Source organism: Panthera leo, chromosome A1, assembly GCF_018350215.1.
Source record: "Panthera leo isolate Ple1 chromosome A1, P.leo_Ple1_pat1.1, whole genome shotgun sequence".
NCBI classification, from domain to species: Eukaryota; Metazoa; Chordata; class Mammalia; order Carnivora; family Felidae; genus Panthera; species Panthera leo.
The window spans coordinates 4,850,830-4,867,483 of record NC_056679.1 but is presented as its reverse complement, the minus strand read 5'-3'; the positions used below and the strand labels follow the sequence as shown (position 1 = coordinate 4,867,483).

Genomic DNA, 16,654 nt, shown 5'->3' with positions numbered 1-16,654 from the left:
GAGAGAAATCATTGATGTGTTTAACACGGAAAAAAAAAATGTAACTCTATGGGCTCGAGAGAAAATAATTTAAGTCAGCGAGCAATTGCCTCTACCATTTCAAGCCACGGACGTGCAAGGCCCATGTACTGAATCAGCCTCAGTTGCTGAATACTTCTCATAGAGTGAATATTGCTCTGCCCTGAGTGGGATGTGGGATTCTGGGATTTAATGATAGCACCATTTTCATGTGACAGAGCAGCCAAACGCAGAGAAACCCATCTGTTCTGACGCAGAGGGAGTAGTTGGCCACACTAGACTCACTGATAGATGTCAGTCTCCAATGTGGGCCTTCACAGGAGAGTTCTAAGAGCATACACGATTTCAGCCTTTCATGCTGTTTTCAACGCGTGGAGAACTTTAACCTGAAGGTTTAGAATCCCAAAGAAGCAACTGAACCAAAGGGGAGTGAAAACCTGTGTCTCAGAAGGAAGAGGTCAATGTCATAAAGAGAACAAAGCAATGGAAAACGGCCCTTGAATTTTTCTATCCCGCCATGCTTTGTGCTCACAGACTCCTGCACCCTCCAGGACATGGCAGGTGCTCGTGAGCCAGCAGTCACATGGGGAAAGGGATATTCCCAAGAAAGGATAGAAGTCTGAAAAGACCAGGACCCAAAGCTACAGACACATTCCGTTTTCCTAGTTATCCCCCAGGTGGGAGGGGGTTCTCATTTTAGATCATTTAAGATTTTATGCTTTTCTGGCTTCTAGGTCTAAGATTTGAGAGCTTAATTTCTTTCTTAGCTCCTGAGATTTCTAGATTCCCTATACCCTGTATAAAAGTGGCCTTTTAGAAATAATTGAGAGTCCTTGATGGTTGTTCTCAGTGTCGGAAGCTGCCTCCACGTTGGCTTTGTTGCCCAGGGGGCATAGGAACTTACTAGGGGATTCTGGTTCTCTTGGGAAGCTCAAGGACAACTCTTGGCCAGGTCCTCCAGTGGTCCCAGGTCTGATGCCACAGTCTAACTGCAGCTTTCCTCTGATGAAAAAGTTATATCCATTATATGTATCAGAAAAGAGATTCATGTCATTTGGTTTAGTTAACAACCATCGACTACTTGCTGTGTTAGGTCCGTGCTCAGCTTGGTGGGTATACACGAGTGAGACATAACACTCTCTGCTAAAGCCACTTAAAGCTTCCCGACAAACTCCCTGAGTACAAATCTCTGTCTTGGTGTCATTTCCTGGGGAATCTCAACCTCAGATGTTATTATTTCCATTTTTCAATGAAAAAGTGAGGCTTAGAGATCTTACATGTTTCTGGCAATACAGAAATTTAGAGTTTTAAAATTTTCTTGTACAGAACACTTAAAAAATGCCAATGTTTAGTTTTATTTCTCTATATGCATATTGAGCTATCAAAGGAGAGAGGCCAGAAATCCCTGGATGTTACTACTGATTCCTGGAGGCCTAGAACTTTCAACTTTTGGTTCCAGGGCCTAAGAATGGACTGGGGACCATACAATAGGCAGTTGAATCCACAATCAGAGTGGATGAGCTGTTTTGTAGAACGTTTTGGTAATTGGAAGATCAAGCAGTCACGAAATCAGTAAGGATAAAGACTTGAGAAAGACTTTTGGACACATGTAATCCTGGAACAAACAATTGGAAAATCCACATTCTTTTCAAGTACAAATAAAACATTTATTAAAATTGGCTACATCCTAAGCAATGAAGTAAGTCTTAAAGCTTCTCCCAAAAAAAAAAAAAAAAAAAAAAATCAGTTACATGCAGAATATGTTCTTTTACTACAAGTATGCTAGAAATTAGTAGAGATAAGATAACTAAAACCACTCCATACATTTGGGACAAATTTTAAATGTGCCTTTCAATACCTTGTGGATCAAAGAATAAATGAGAATGGATACTAGAAAACAATTAGAAGTGCACAATCATGAAGACATTATATATTAAAACATGAAATATAGCCAAAGATTACTTAGAAGGAATTTTATTTTTTATTTTTATTTTTTTAAAATGGTTTTTGACTTTTTAAAAAAATTTTTTTTTTAATGTTTATTTATTTTTGAGACAGAGAGACAGAGCATGAACGGGGGAGGGTCAGAGAGAGGGAGACACAGAATCTGAAACAGGCTCCAGGCTCGGAGCGATCAGCACAGAGCCCGACGCGGGGCTCGAACTCACGGACCGCGAGATCATGACCTGAGCCGAATTCGGCCGCTTAACCCAGGCGCCCCCTTAGAAGGAATTTTACAGCCCAACATGCTTACATTAGAAAAGATAAAAGGCTGAGAATTAATGAGTTAAGGATCCATTTTAATCTAATGTAAGAAGTTGGAAAAAGAATAACAGAATAAACCCATAGAAAGTCTAAGTGAGAAGTAATATAACTTAGCAGAAAGTAACGAGACTGGAAACAAAGATACTCTAAAGTGGATCGACAAATACAAAAATTGATTTTTTTTTTGTAAAACATTTATAGTATTTATCAGGAAAAAAGAGAAAGATTCAGAATGGGAAGATGGGCATAATTTCAGTTGTGGCATCGATAAAAAGAGAAAAAGTGCTATAAAGCTATGGCAATAACTTCAACATTTAGACAATACATACAAATTCCAAAAAATATATAAATTGCCGAAAGTGGCTTGGGAAGAAATAGACAACATGAAAAGTCCCAAAACTGTTATAAAGACAAGGGAATCGGCAGTGAAAACTCTCCCGCCCCCTCCAGACAAAACAGTAAAACCAGATAGCAGAACCAATGTCCTACCAAACATCTAATGATCAGGTAACTCTAATCTGACACAATCTCTCTCTCTCTATTTTATTTTATTTTATTTTATTTTATTTTATTTTATTTTATTTTATTTTTAAACATTTATCCATTTTAGAGAGTGAGAGAGACAGAGCATGAGCAGGGAAGGGGCAGAGAGAGAGGGAGACATAGGATCCAAAGCAGGCTTCAGGCTCCGAGCTGTCAGCATAGGGCCCGACACGGGGCTTGAACTCACGAACCTGGAGATCATGACCTGAGCCCAAGTCAGACGCTTAACCGACTGAGCCACCCAGGCGCCCCTGTCTCTCTTTTTTTTAAAAATTATTTATTGGGGCACCTGGGTGGCTCAGTCGGTTAAGCGTCCAACTTCAGCTTAGGTCACGATCTCGCGGTCCGTGGGTTCAAGCCCCGCGACGGGCTCTGGGCTGATGGCTCAGAGCCTGGAGCCTGCTTCCGATTCTGTGTCTCCCTCTCTCTCTGCCCCTCCCCCGTTCACGCTCTGTCTCTCTCTGTCTCAAAAATAAATAAAAAACGTTAAAAAAAATTCTTTTTAATTATTTATTTATTTATTTATTTATTTATTTATTTATGTAGAGAGGGTGTGCGTGAGCGGGGAAGGGGGCAGAGAGAGAGAATCTTTAGCAAGCTGCACGCTCAGTGCTCAGCATGGAGTCTGACGTGGGGCTCGATCCCACAACCCTGGGGCCGTGACCTGAGCTGAAACAAGAGTCGGATGTTCAACTAACTGAGCCACCCAGGTGTCCCTAACACAATCTCTTTAAGAGAAGGAAGAACCATTCATTGTTGCATGTATCTGAGGAAAAGTAAAAATGTATCTCTATCATGGAATTCGACATTTCCATATTAGATCAGAAAACTGCATCCAGGGGTGCCTGGGTGGCCCAATTGGTTGAATATCCGACTCTTGATTTCAGCTCAGGCATGATCCCAGGGTGGTGGGATAGAGCCCCCTGTTGGGCTCCACACTGAGTGTGGAGTCTGCTTAAGATTCTCTCTCTCTCTCTCTCCCTGCCCCTCCCCCACTTTTGTGTGTGTGCGCTTTCTTTCTCTTTCATGAAATTTAGAAAAAGAAAACTGAATCTGGTAGTCTGTAAAACCAACACTCATCATATCAAGTTGGGTTTACTCCAGGAATGTAAATATGGTTCAACATTTTAAAAAAGTCTATTACTATAACTTGTCGCATTAAAAGATTAAAGGAGAAGCATATGATATCTGAAAGCCGTAGATTCCCATGCCTGAAGGCACTTTTTAAAGTTCTTTAACAGTTCTAGAATTTGGACACTTAATTCCTGTCATGTTCTGAAAGGATTCAAGCTACTCAGGACAATTGGGGTTCTTTAAACTTTCAATGTTTTGTCTAGTAACATTTTAAGCAATTGTCCATATTTCATCGAATCTAAGGTTCTACAGATGTACATTCTCTTATGTATCATAAAAGAAAAAACAATGCTGGCGATTATAATTGTAAGACACCACTGATTCAAAGATGTACCCAGCTTTAGAGATGGAAAATTGTGTGAAAATATGCATCCTAGAATGGATCAAATATTGATGTATATATTAAAAGTTTTAAGAATAATATTCTTCACTTATCAGTGAAGGTTTATGTGAAAAAAGGCAGTTATCCAAATGTTGAGTCTACAGATACTAATATTTGGTGAAGAATGTATCAAACAGATCCAAGCAAGGTCTCAGTGTTTAGGAAAATTGCATATTCCTTTTTGTACAGAATTATACACTTTTCATGAAATGCACATGAAAAAAACCCTCACATGCACTCAGGGTTATTTTTCAAGGCTCCCACTTTGAGGAAAACGAAGGCCTGTACATTTGACATCTTTGGCCCTTCCTTCATTTACCCGACCCTCCAAGGGGGCAGGCGAGAAGACGGGGATAATCTAAAAAGACCTTTCTCTGCTAGCACCTCAGTGTTTCCCAGAAGACACCAATGTCTCCTAGATCTATGCCTTGTACTTACTTCCAGATGGCAATGTGTTTTTCTTAACAAGCTTCTAAATCTTTCTTTTGCCCATGGGACTGCATTGCAGAAGATTCTTGTCACATCTTGTTTTCTCAGTCTGGCACATATGCACCAGGTCTGATGCATGACCATACCCATCAATTTGTGCCTGCCTGGTGGGTGTGAGGGAGATTTCTTCTAAGTGGAGAGCCCCATCAAAGTCCAAATCCAACACTGTGTTCAAGAGAATATTGGTCTTCTGACAGTGACATCTCTCAGCCTTAAATAGGAATAAAAGGTGAAACCCTGGGTGCCTGGGTGGCTCAGTCGGTCAAGCAACTGACTTTTGATCTCAGCTCGGGTCTTGATTTCAGGGTTGTGAGTTCAGGCCCCACATTGGGCTCTGCACTGGGTACTGAGTCTACTTAAAAAAATAATAAAGAGGCGAAACCCTACTTGGGCTCCATTTTTTCTGATGGTCTAGAGTTTCCCCACCCCTAAGGACTTGCGTCTTTTTAATCCTTTCTTTTATGACTGTACATTTTGGTTTTACTCTTTCCTTCTTCCTGCCACCTTTGTTCTTTGTTCTCCTAATAACTTTCTCTCATATTGACGTTTAGCTCAGAATTATATTTCCAACAATTCGTTTGTCCTCCTTTAGTGGAAAATCCATATAATACCTGATTTGTCCGGGAGACTTATCCTGAGAGTCTTGTATCCATAAACCAGCGTTGTTAGGGGTTATAATAGGGTTTGTCTGATGTATGTTCTTGCTTCCTGAAAGATAACCTCGAAATCTTTGGAATTTCCTGGATGATAGGAATGTCTTTGTTACTCGTGGTGGGCCCCTTATCCACACCTAAGCTTATGCTAAGGAAGTGACTCAGGATGGGACCTGTTATGCCCGAGAGACCAACCATGTGATTAGAAGCCTGGGCCCCGAACCTTGTGACATCAGCCTGACCCCCCCCACCCCCACTTCCAGGGAGGGGAAGGAGACTGGAGATTTACTCAGTTCAACTTTGAAACCAATGATTTAATCAGTCGTGCCTATGTAATAAAACCCCAATAAAATCTCTGGACACGGAGGCTTCTCAGGGTAGCTTCCTGGTGGTAAACACATCATTGTTCCGGAAGGGATGACAACCCCAATTCCACGAGACAGGACACAGAGCTCTGTGTCTAGGACCCTCCAGACCTTGCCCTATGTGACTCTTCACTTGGCTGGTCCTGATTTGTATCCTTTTTTAATAACTGTAATTGTAAGTACAGCACTTTCCTGGGTTCTGGGAGTCATTCTAATGAATTATCCAACCTGAGGGGGTCTTGGGAACCCCCCAAACTGGTAGCCAATTGGTCAGAAGTGCAGGTGACCACACTTGCGGCGGGCATCTGAAATGAGGACAGTTGGGGACCATGCCCTTCACCTGTGGAATCTCTGCTGACTCCAAGTGACTAGCATCAGAATTAGACTGCAGTATTGCAGGGATGCAAGGGGGGGGGGGGGGGTGGCTTAATTTTTATCAGGCCCAAATAACACTTTTAAAAAGTTGTTTTTGGGGGTGCCTGGGTGGTTCAGTCGGTTAAGCGTCCAACTTCAGCCCAGGTCATGATCTCATGGTTCGTGGTTTCGAGCCCCATATCGGGCTTGGAGCCTGGAGCCTGCTTCGGATTCTGGGTCTCCCTCTCTCTGCCCCTCGCCCCTCTTGCTCTCTCTGTCTTTCTCTCTGTCTCTGTCTCTCTCTCAAAAATAAACATTATTTCAAGAGTTATTTTTTGGGTGCACCTGGGTGGCTCACTCGGTTAAGTGACCGACTTCGGCTCAGGTCGTGATCTCATGGTTTGTGGGTTCCAGCCCCGTTGGGCTCTGTGCTGACAGCTCAGAGTCTGGAGCCTGCTTCGGATTCCGTGTCTCCTCTCTCTGCCCCCCACTCCCACCCCACTCGTGCTCTGTCTCCGTCTCTCAAAAATAAATAAACGTTAAAAATTTTTTTAACAATATTTTTTGTTATAGTAGCTATAAATAAATTGATACGAGTTATGAGTTAAAGTCTCACAGCTTACACACACGCCCAATTGATCTACCAGCTACACTCGTTTCTGTTGTTTTATGAGGCGATTGCTCTGAACCTTCAGAGTTACTTTTCCACCCCCTGCTTGTGGCTTTAACTGGCTATTCTCAGAGGTATGTTTGGTGACGCTGATCTCCTGTAGGGCCCAGAGTGGCTGGCCATACCCTGGTTGGGGGATCCACAGAGTGGCTCGGGCAGGGGGTAGAGAGCCTAACATCATCCCGAGGTATTCACGAACGGATGAAAAGCCTGGGACCCCCTGCAGGGCCGGAAAATGCAAGCAGGGGGATCCAGCGCCTGGAACCCCGTCTCTGCCGCTGCTGCCCACTCCACGGACGAAGGGTGGAGAGCAGGGGTGGGGGGAGTCTGTGTTGGAAAAGGGCAAGAAGCAGGGCTCCGCAGCCGAGGGGCAGCCCGGTGTGAGGCGAGGCAGGGCTCGGCGGGGCCCCGATCTCTGTCCCCCCAGTTAGCAGGCTTCTGGCCAAGGGCACTTTCAGCGGACCCAGTGTCCTCCGAGGGACTGCTCGCGTACGTGAGATCCGTCAGGGACAGCTCCCGCTTGAGGGGCCATCGGCGGGTCCAAGTCCCGGTGGGTCTGAGGTCCATGTGCCCTGATCACAAAAACTTCGGAGCTGGTAGACCCTTTCAACTTAATTCCAACTGTTATAAATGTTTGAAAGGTTTGCAAAAACGGTTTTCAATTTTTTAGCACCCATTTGGATGAACATGTTTCCTCCTGGATGGAGGCGATCAAGGGTTAGAAAAGGAGGGTGGGACCCTCTAAGGCTTAAAACCTTGAGAGGAAAGCCGCGTGCATGGGGAGGGAGCTCTGATTTCTCAGTGAAGTCCTTTAACAGAAGAGTTTTACAGAAAGGCAGTCGTAAATATTTTCTCTGATACTTCCTAGCTCATTTTTCTTGACGTAACTGTGTGATGTGATATGAACAAAATGTAATGTTTTTACCAAGCCCCATATAGTGCGTTGTCCCTGGCTCCCCTCGGGTTAGCCCCCCAGTGCTGCATAAATATCATTGTTTTCTATGAAGGCTGTGATAGGAAAAGCTTGGGGGCCCTTGCCCTTCACACGGTCATGAAGTCCCCAGACTCATGTGAGATTTACTGGTATTTTACGGAAACTCAGGACCATGACCGGTAATTTCAACTATCCTCCCTACTTGACATCAGGATAAATCTATTTATATTGTTTCCTTTCCCAAGAGCTGCTAGATAATCACAGCAAGAGCACTGACATAATAAATCTCAGTGGATTCTAGTGTGATATGTAGTAGCAAACACAGGCTTAATACAAGGTTAATACATTTTTAATTTAAATTTAAGAAATGTGTAATGTTTGTTTTTGAGAGAGACAGAGACAGAGACAGAAACAGAGCATGAGCAGGGGAGAGGCAGAGAGAGGAAGACACAGAATCCGAAGCAGGCTCCAGGCTCTGAGCCGTCAGCTTGAGCTCAGGGGGCTTGAACTCACAGACTGTGAGATCAAGACCTGAGCCGAAGTCGGATGCTTGTCCAACCGAGCCACGCAGGCTCCCGTCTACATTTTTAATTTAAAAGACTCAGAAGGTAATAAGTACAGTTGTGTTATGTTACTAACGTAAGGTAAGTGATCGCTGGGGTTACCTGGTCCTCTGGGTTTAAATAACATCCTTCAAATGGCGGGAGATCCAGTTAAGCAAGGATGTAGTTTGGGGGAAAGCTCCTTCCGCCTGGTTCCACAGGGAGAATATACTTCACTGCAAAGTCTATCCCACCTGGAGGCGAACAGGGTTTTTGTGCTCCTCACCAGGCAGCCACTAGCTGGGAGACCTGGCAGCTGTTTCCATACTCATTGGCCATTTGGGTTTCTTTTTCTATCCCCTGCCAGCTCCCATTTTCCTCTTCTCTCCCAGTCTCCTAGATGAACACGCTCTCCCACTATCCCCCATAGGCCGATAGGCTGGTTCAGGGGTTTTCCTAAACAGGTGTCTCCCTGATAGAAATCTGGTGCCAGCTATTAAAACAATTTCCCCACCCTTGCTGCCTAAGTAATTGAGAGAAAACAACAAAGGAGTGAAAGGGGGCATTGGGGGGAGTCTTTCATAGACTGCTCAGGTGATCCTGCTAATAATGACTCAGGCCCGTGACCTTCTCTGAAGGTCTTGCCTATGTGATTGCAGCCACCTCTCCAGGCCTGCATGGAAGCTGTCCCCCAGCCCACCCCAGTGACGGGACAGGGGTCCAGTAGCTCTGCTCCCTGGGCTGAATACGTGTGACTCTCCTGGAAGCCCCTGGCTTCTTAGGTTTTAAATCCCTAGGCATAGGATTAATTAGTGTGAATTCATCAGCGTTCCCTCCAACAGGCACTGAAAGTACAGTAATTTTAACTTGCACACTAACCCCGTGAGATAAATGGGGTAGGGACAGGGTTGTCGGAACTAGAATTCCAGAACTGTTGAGCTGGAAGGGCTTGGAGGTTATGTAGTCTAACCCCTTCCTTTCACAAATGAGGAAACTGAGGTCCGAAGAGGAAAAGTGATTTCCCTCTGGTGAGTGAGATGACGTGGTAAGGGAGGGGGCAGGTTTAAAGCCAGAGCTGAATGAAGTCAGCTCCTTGTCTGGTTCTCCTTTCCAGTGATAGATGGAATGCAGAAAAGCATTTCAGGCTTTTGCTATATGTCCAAATAAGTCGCCCACAATTCCTGAAAAGGGCGTTCTTAATTAAGGCTTGTGCAGGGGCTCCTGGGTGGCTCAGTGGGTTAAGTGTCCGACTTTGGCTCAGGTCATGATCTTGCGGTTTGTGAGTTCGAGCCCCACGTCAGGCTCTGTGCTGATGCCTCAGAGCCTGGAGCCTGCTTTGGATTCTGTGTCTCCCTCTCTCTCTCTCCCCCTCCCCTGCGCATGCTCTGTCTCTCTCTGTCTCTGAAAAATAAATAAATGTTAAAAAAAAATCTTAAAAAACTTAAGGCTCGTGCAGAGGAGGATGGAAAGATACAGGTTCAAGGCAGATTCAGGAGGAACTAGCAATACTTGATGACCCATTGGATATGAAAGCAGAGAGAGATGACAGACAATTCAGAAATTTCTAATTTGTTGAAAGATAGCTACTAGTTACTTGAAATAGGGAATATTGAACAAAAAGCAAATGTTAAAGATGAGTTCATTCGAGGTGTGTTGAGTTGTGATGTTTTCAGGACCTTGAGATAAAAATGCCCTTTAAAGATAGGAAACTGGAGGGGCGCCTGGGTGGCTCAGTCAGTTGAGTATCCGACTTCGGCTCAGGTCATGATCTCACGGTTTGTGAGCTCAATTCCTGCATCAAGTTTGCTGCTATCAGCGTGGAGCCTGCTTCGGATCCTGTCTCCCTCTCTCCTGATTTTAAAAAATATTTGCTTTGTGGGGGGCCCTGGGTGGCTCAGTTGGTTAAGTGACCGACTTTTGATTTCAGCTCAGGTCATGATCTCATGGTTTGTGAGTTCAAGTCTGGAGCCCACTTGGGATTCTCTCTCCCTCTCTCTCTGCCCCTCCCCGCCTCAAAAAAATAAACAAACTTAAAAAAATTAAAAAATAATATTCCCTTTGTGGACAAAAATGTCTGTGTCCACCATTTGGGCAAAATAAACTGGATTATCTGACAGCGAACAGTTCCATTTTTAGTAGAGGACCAGAAGCACTGCGAGTCATTTCAGAATGTCGTTTAACATGTTTTTAAATAGGGGGAAAAAAGACTGTGCCCTTCCTTCTTCTAAAAAATCCCTTTTAAAAAATTCCTTTCAAATGCACTGTTTTTGTTTTGTTTTGTTTTGTTTTGTTTTGAGAGAGAGAGAGAGGGCACAAGTGCGTGAGGGGCAGAGAGGGAGAGAGAGAGAGAGAGAGAATCCCACAAGGGGCAGACGGATGGGGGGAGAGAGAAGGAGAGAGAGAGAGAGAGAAGCAGGGCTCACCCAAAGCAGGGCTCAAACTCACAAACCGTGAGATCAAGACCTGATCTGAAGTCAGATGCTTAACAACTGAGTCACCCAGGTGCCCCTCAAATGCACTGTCTTTTGTTGAATTTTCTATTTCACTGGATGAAAAAAAAAATCAACGTAAGGCTTATTCCAGACAAGAGCGTCCTAAATCAGACAGTAGTTGAAACCACAGAAATAGTTGAGATTATCCCAAGGAAATCTGGAACAGAAGGCGGGATGCAGAATTCTGGTGGAAGGGACAGCTCTTAAATTCGCCTTTCCAGGATCCATTCTCCCTCCTCTGGGTACCAACACACTATTTCCTCTGGAAAGCACCTCCATTCCTATCCCTCAGTTCGACGTGTTCATATAGGGATGGCCCCACATTCTGGACCTAAGATGGGACACATCACTCAAACGTGGTGCATCGGAGTGCTGCGAACCTAGTCACGATGGCTGATTCACGAGGTTGAGAGATTCACTGACTCACTAGTCCAAGGAGACGTCACTCTGGGTCTTCTGCTAAAACTACCTGGGAAAGGAGGCTCTTTGTCTGCTGGAGTTGCTGTACAAGTAGGATATGAACAGGGAATTGCTGTTGGCCAGCTAGTCACTGCAGGAGCATCTTGCCTGAGAGAGAAGCAGTGGGGAGCAGAGCGAAGACAATAACAGAGACCCTGAGTGGACATGTTCTGACAAAGCTAGTTCTGTTCTTGAACTTCTTGTCTGAGCCAATAAATTCCTTCTCCTATGAAAGGCAATTTCAGGGGCGCCTGGGAGGCTCAGTTGGTTAAGCATCCAACTTCAGCTAAGGTCATGATCTCAGGGTTGATGAGTTCAAGCCCCGCGTCGGGCTCTGTGCCGACAGCTCAGAGCCTGGAGCCTGCTTCCGATTCTGTGTCTCCCTCTCTCTCTGTTCCTCCCCCGCTTGTACTCTGTCTCTCTCTCTCAAAAATAAAGATTAAAAAAATAATAACAAAGGCAATTTCGATTGTGATCTGACACTTGTAACCAAAAAAAAAAAAAAAAAAAAAAGAAAGAAAGAAATCATGACTAAAGCACTCGGGAACATCAACATTTAAAATGTGTTTCTTTAGTGTTTGAAGTTTGCCTTTACACGTACATGGTGATAACAGCTGATTGATTAGCCCAACGCTGTCTGCTTAGCCTCTTTCTACAGTGCCCCCAGCAGGAAAGGTGGAAGCCACATCTCTCACTCCCTTTGAAGCCAGGATTCCGCATGAGACTGAGGCTCTGCCAGAAGGATGAGCTTGGGAGAGACCCTGATTGGAAACCGGGTGGTCTGAAGACACTTGCCCTCATGAGGGACTTGATCCGCACAGAATTGCATGCGGAGAGAGGCACAGGGTGCGGGGCACCGCTTTGCCGGCACAGTTCCCGCTAGAGCTGCTTGGTGCCAGCAGCTTGGCGGTGGCTTTGATTTAGGAGCCTTCTCACTGGGCAGAGGCAGAGCAGTTCCGTTGCGTGTGCGGGGTTCCTGGAAGTTTCGCACTCCCGACCTTTATGTGAACTGTCTGTGCTCTTAGGCAAGCCCCTTTTGATTCCACCAGCTGGACTATATTTTTCAGTTTGTTACTAACAACCTTGATCAATACCCTGCAAAGTACATGCTTCTAGGGAAACAAACAATAGGCCCCGTCAATTTTCCAACAGGTTTTGTAATCCAGAAAAGGCAACACATTTGTTGGCTTAAGCGATAGGAAATGGAGGAAGAAGCCCTGAAAAAAAGCAGTAACATCTATGAGGGAAGTGCTCAACGGGCCATTTAGAAGAGGACACAGCAGCAGAATCAACTGTTACAGAGGAGTGAAGTGTTGAAATTAGGCCACTGCACTTGGCAGGTTCAGGGAAGTAGAGGGGCAGAATTCTAATTGCAGCAGTGAATTGAGAAGTGAATGAACGATAAGAAAGTACAGGGAGTAGCGAGTATTTTTTGAAGCGAACACGTTGTGAAGTAAAGGAAGGAAAAAGGATGATAGGCCGATTTTCAGGAAGAAGGAAAGTTCTTTTAATTTCCTTCTTTTCTTTCTTTTTTAGTCCATAGACACAAGAGAAAGAGCCACTGGGGCAGGAGAGATTGAAGATAAAAGGAAGGAGTACTTGATAAGGCTAAGTCCCAGAGGAGGGCAGCAGGGACAGGATCCAGAGCAGAGAGGGACAGGATCCAGAGCAGAGAGGGACAGGATCCAGAGCAAAAGGGTCCAGCTCACTCTGCACAGGAGGAAGTACTCCTCCGAGGACAGTTCAACAAAGATGGTGGTCAAGATGCACGAGAACTCAGAGAGAAGTGTGGACTTTGTGCAGGATGGTTTCCCTTTCTCTGCGGAGGAGGAGCAGGCCACCTGCTGATGGCGAGAAGGACGGTGACAGGGTCTGTGTGGTGAACTGCAGAGGCCGCTTTGGGGCGTGTGAAAGGACACTGGAGCTGTCACGCTTGGCCAACAGCAGGTGACAGAAAACCTTGCTCAAACTGCCTGGGACGAAAAAGGAACTGGTTCATGTAGTGAAAAGTCCAAGGCCTGAGCGGCACCTGGGAGTTCAAACAATGCCATCAGAACTCGGTTTCTTTCCCTCCCTCTGCTAATGTTGGCTCCAATTCTCGGACACCACTGCCCAGTCCCTGACAAGGGAAAAAGGAGTCGTTTTCCTCCCGGAGGAGGGCGTGCCCGAGCGCTGACAAGGAGCTGGATCAGACCAATTTGGGTCTTAAACTCATCCTCCGACCAATCACCAAGGCCCAGATTTGGAGTACTCTGATTGGCTGGCCCCAGGACATGTGATCGCCTCTGACCCAATCACTGCAGCAGGGGGATTTCAGCGCGCTGAAGAGCCCGCCCCGCGGACGGTGCGGGGACGGGTTCTAACCCGATTTCCTTGAAGGCGGAGGGAAGGACGTGGAGTGCCAACCCCAGGCATTGGTTTCGGACGAGGAGGGCTCGTTATGTTCTTCGTCAGGTGGAAAAGGGAGCCTTCTGCCGCCCGAGCCAGGGAGGAACTTCGGATGACTGGCCGTCTGAAACAGCCCCGCCGGCACCGAGAAGAGGAGACAGCAAAATACGAATAAAAGGATTGTGAGGAGGGCCCCAAGGTTAGCACAAATACCTGGTTGAGTCCGTCAGCACCGTTATGAAACTTTTGTTGTTGTTGTTGTTGTTGTTGTTAAGCAGCACTTCCTGGCCCGCGCTGGAGGATAAGGAAATGTTGATAGAAATACACGCGCAGGGGCACCTGGGTGGCTCAGTGGGTTAAGCCTCCCACTCTTAATTTGGGCTGAGGTCATGATCTCGTTGGTCACGGGTTCCATACCCACGTCGGGCTCTGTGCTGACAGCTCAGAGCCTGGAGCCTGCTTTGGATTCTGTGTCCCTACCTGTCTCTCTCTGTCCCTCCCCTGCTCCTCTGTCTCTCTCAAAAATAAATAAACTGAAAGGAAGGAAGGAAGGAAAGGAGGAAAGAAAGAAAAAAGGGAAGGAGGGAAGGAAGGAAAGAAAGAGAAGGAAGGAAGGAAGGAAGGAAGGAGAAGGAAGGAAGGGATACACCCACAGCAGAGTTATAGCCAGTGTGCAGCCAGGGTGCAGAGTGGGAAATTCCCCTGACTTACCCTTGAAGGCACTCGTTTCTGACATAGGCAGTCCCCAGTCGAGCAGCTGACGTGGCCCACAGCCTCCTGCGCAGGCAAATTTACTCCTGGGAAGAATGTAACGACATACTTTGGAATGATCCCCAATGAGGAACGAGTGAGGGTCTGTGACATGTGTGCCTCTTTGGATTTGATGTGCTCCCCTTAATCACATGTAGCTAAGCCAGGACTTGAAAAAGCTTGAGGCGCCTGGGTGGCGCAGTCGGTTAAGCGTACGACTTCAGCTCAGGTCACGATCTCGCGGTCCGTGAGTTCGAGCCCCGCGTCGGGCTCTGGGCTGATGGCTCGGAGCCTGGAGCCTGTTTCCGATTCTGTGTCTCCCTCTCTCTCTGCCCCTCCCCCGTTCATGCTCTGTCTCTCTCTGCCCCAAAAATAAATAAAAAACGTTGGAAAAAAAAAAAAAAAGAAAAAGCATGGGATTTGCACAGAATCTGCTTTGAGTTTTAATTTTACGTCGCTCCCCTTAGGGTGTTCTTAATAGGAGCGATGTTTCTTGATTCCCGAACTCATCCCCGCCCTCGGTCTCAGTTTTTCCCATTCACTCCTTACAATAACCAAAATCTTCCACACCACACATCTGCAGCTGAGACAAGAAACACTGAGCCTGGTGGGGGGACAACTTTGAGTCTAGGCAGGGAAGACATCAGAGGATACGGATGGACTTAAGTACGTATCACGGGAAGAACAAGAGAGTGAAGTTCTATGTGCCTGGTAAAGTAATCTTTCTAGAGCACAGCTCTGACCAGTCTGTCCTCTGCTCGCTTTTTCTTTTTTTTAATTAAGTTTGCACAAACATTCTCAATGCGTAAAGAATAAAGTTCAGAACCCTAGGCATGGCATTCTAGATCCTTCAAGCTCTGTCCCCAAACTTCATGATTTAAAATTTTTATGTTTAAATATTAAAGATTTCAATACACAGAGAAGTTCAGAGAAAAGGATGATACACCCAAGTGCCCACAAGAAAAATCAGACTGTTCGTTGGTTTACCGTATCTGTTTCATATCTTTGTGTAAAGAAAGTCTTAGACAAGGCCTCGGGGACACCTGGGACCTTGGGCACCTGCATTGGCCCCACAGGTTGGGAGGGGGGCACTGCCTGGTTCCTTGACGGCCCGTGGGTGGGCCAGGCATCTAGGGTGGGGCTGGGTGCCTGCCATCAGCCAGGGGGTCGGCCCCATGGAGGGGTACCGCTCTGAGGTGAGGACAGAGGACCAGCAGCCTGTTCGGTACCTGGAAGAGGAGAACCGAGGAACTGCGGTGCTTGGGATAAACAGAGCTTATGCCAAAAACCCATTCAGTAAAAGCTGATAAAAATGCTCTCAAAAGCTGTGGATGCTTTCAAATCTGATTCAAAAGCACGGACGGTAATAGTCAGGAGTGAAGTCCCAGGAATATTCGGTGCTGCTGCTGACCTTAAGAAGAGAGTCCAAGTGAATCCCAGTGAAGTTGGTCCTTTTGTCTCCAAAATGAGAGCAGTGGTGAATGAAATAGAGGCAGGGGGGGTCACAGCCACTGCCAGGCGGTATCGGGATGGTCCTCATCAAAGACTTCATCTTCTCGTGTGCTCGATGGCCAAGAAGCCAAAGCAGTGGGCTTGATCAGCCACGTTCTAGAACAGAACCAGGACAGGAATGCTGCCCAGCCCACGCAAGGCCTTGGACCTGGCAGGAAAGTTTTTACCTCAGGGACCTGTTGCAATAAAAATGGCAAAATTAGCAATTAATCAAGGGATGGAGATTGATTTAGTAACAGGATTCGCCATAGAAGAAGCTTGTTATGCTCAGACTCTTCCAACAAAAGACAAGCTTGAAGGTCTTCTTGCTTGTAAAGAGAAAAGGTCTCCTCGCTCTAAAGGAGAAAAGAAGAAACAGAAATCTTTACAAGGCCAGTGTAATAAATGTACTTCCGGAAGTGTCTTTCAAATCCACATGTGCCTCAGACCCTGGAGTGCCAATGACCAAGGTGAAGAGTGAGTTATCTGTAGAGTGAATTAGCATCTGGAGTGGACCCATATGAATACTTTGTCCAAATGTGTCTTGTGTCGTATGCATTCAGATTTATAAAGCTGGTCGTGGGTGCTGTCAGAGACAGATTCAAAATTAGACACACATTTTTAATATCCCCTGCATACAAGGCTTTCTGCCCTTAATTTTATAATGTGAATAACTAATATATCGCACACTCGAGGAAGTAATATGGATTGTATGCCTGCTGTGC

At 45.9% G+C, this 16,654-nt stretch overlaps 1 pseudogene; it reads left to right on the top strand.

The window, feature by feature from the left end:
- The first annotated feature begins 13,104 nt into the window (after positions 1–13,104).
- LOC122228808 lies at positions 13,105–16,410 on the top strand (annotated as a pseudogene).
- Positions 16,411–16,654: the final 244 nt, after the last annotated feature.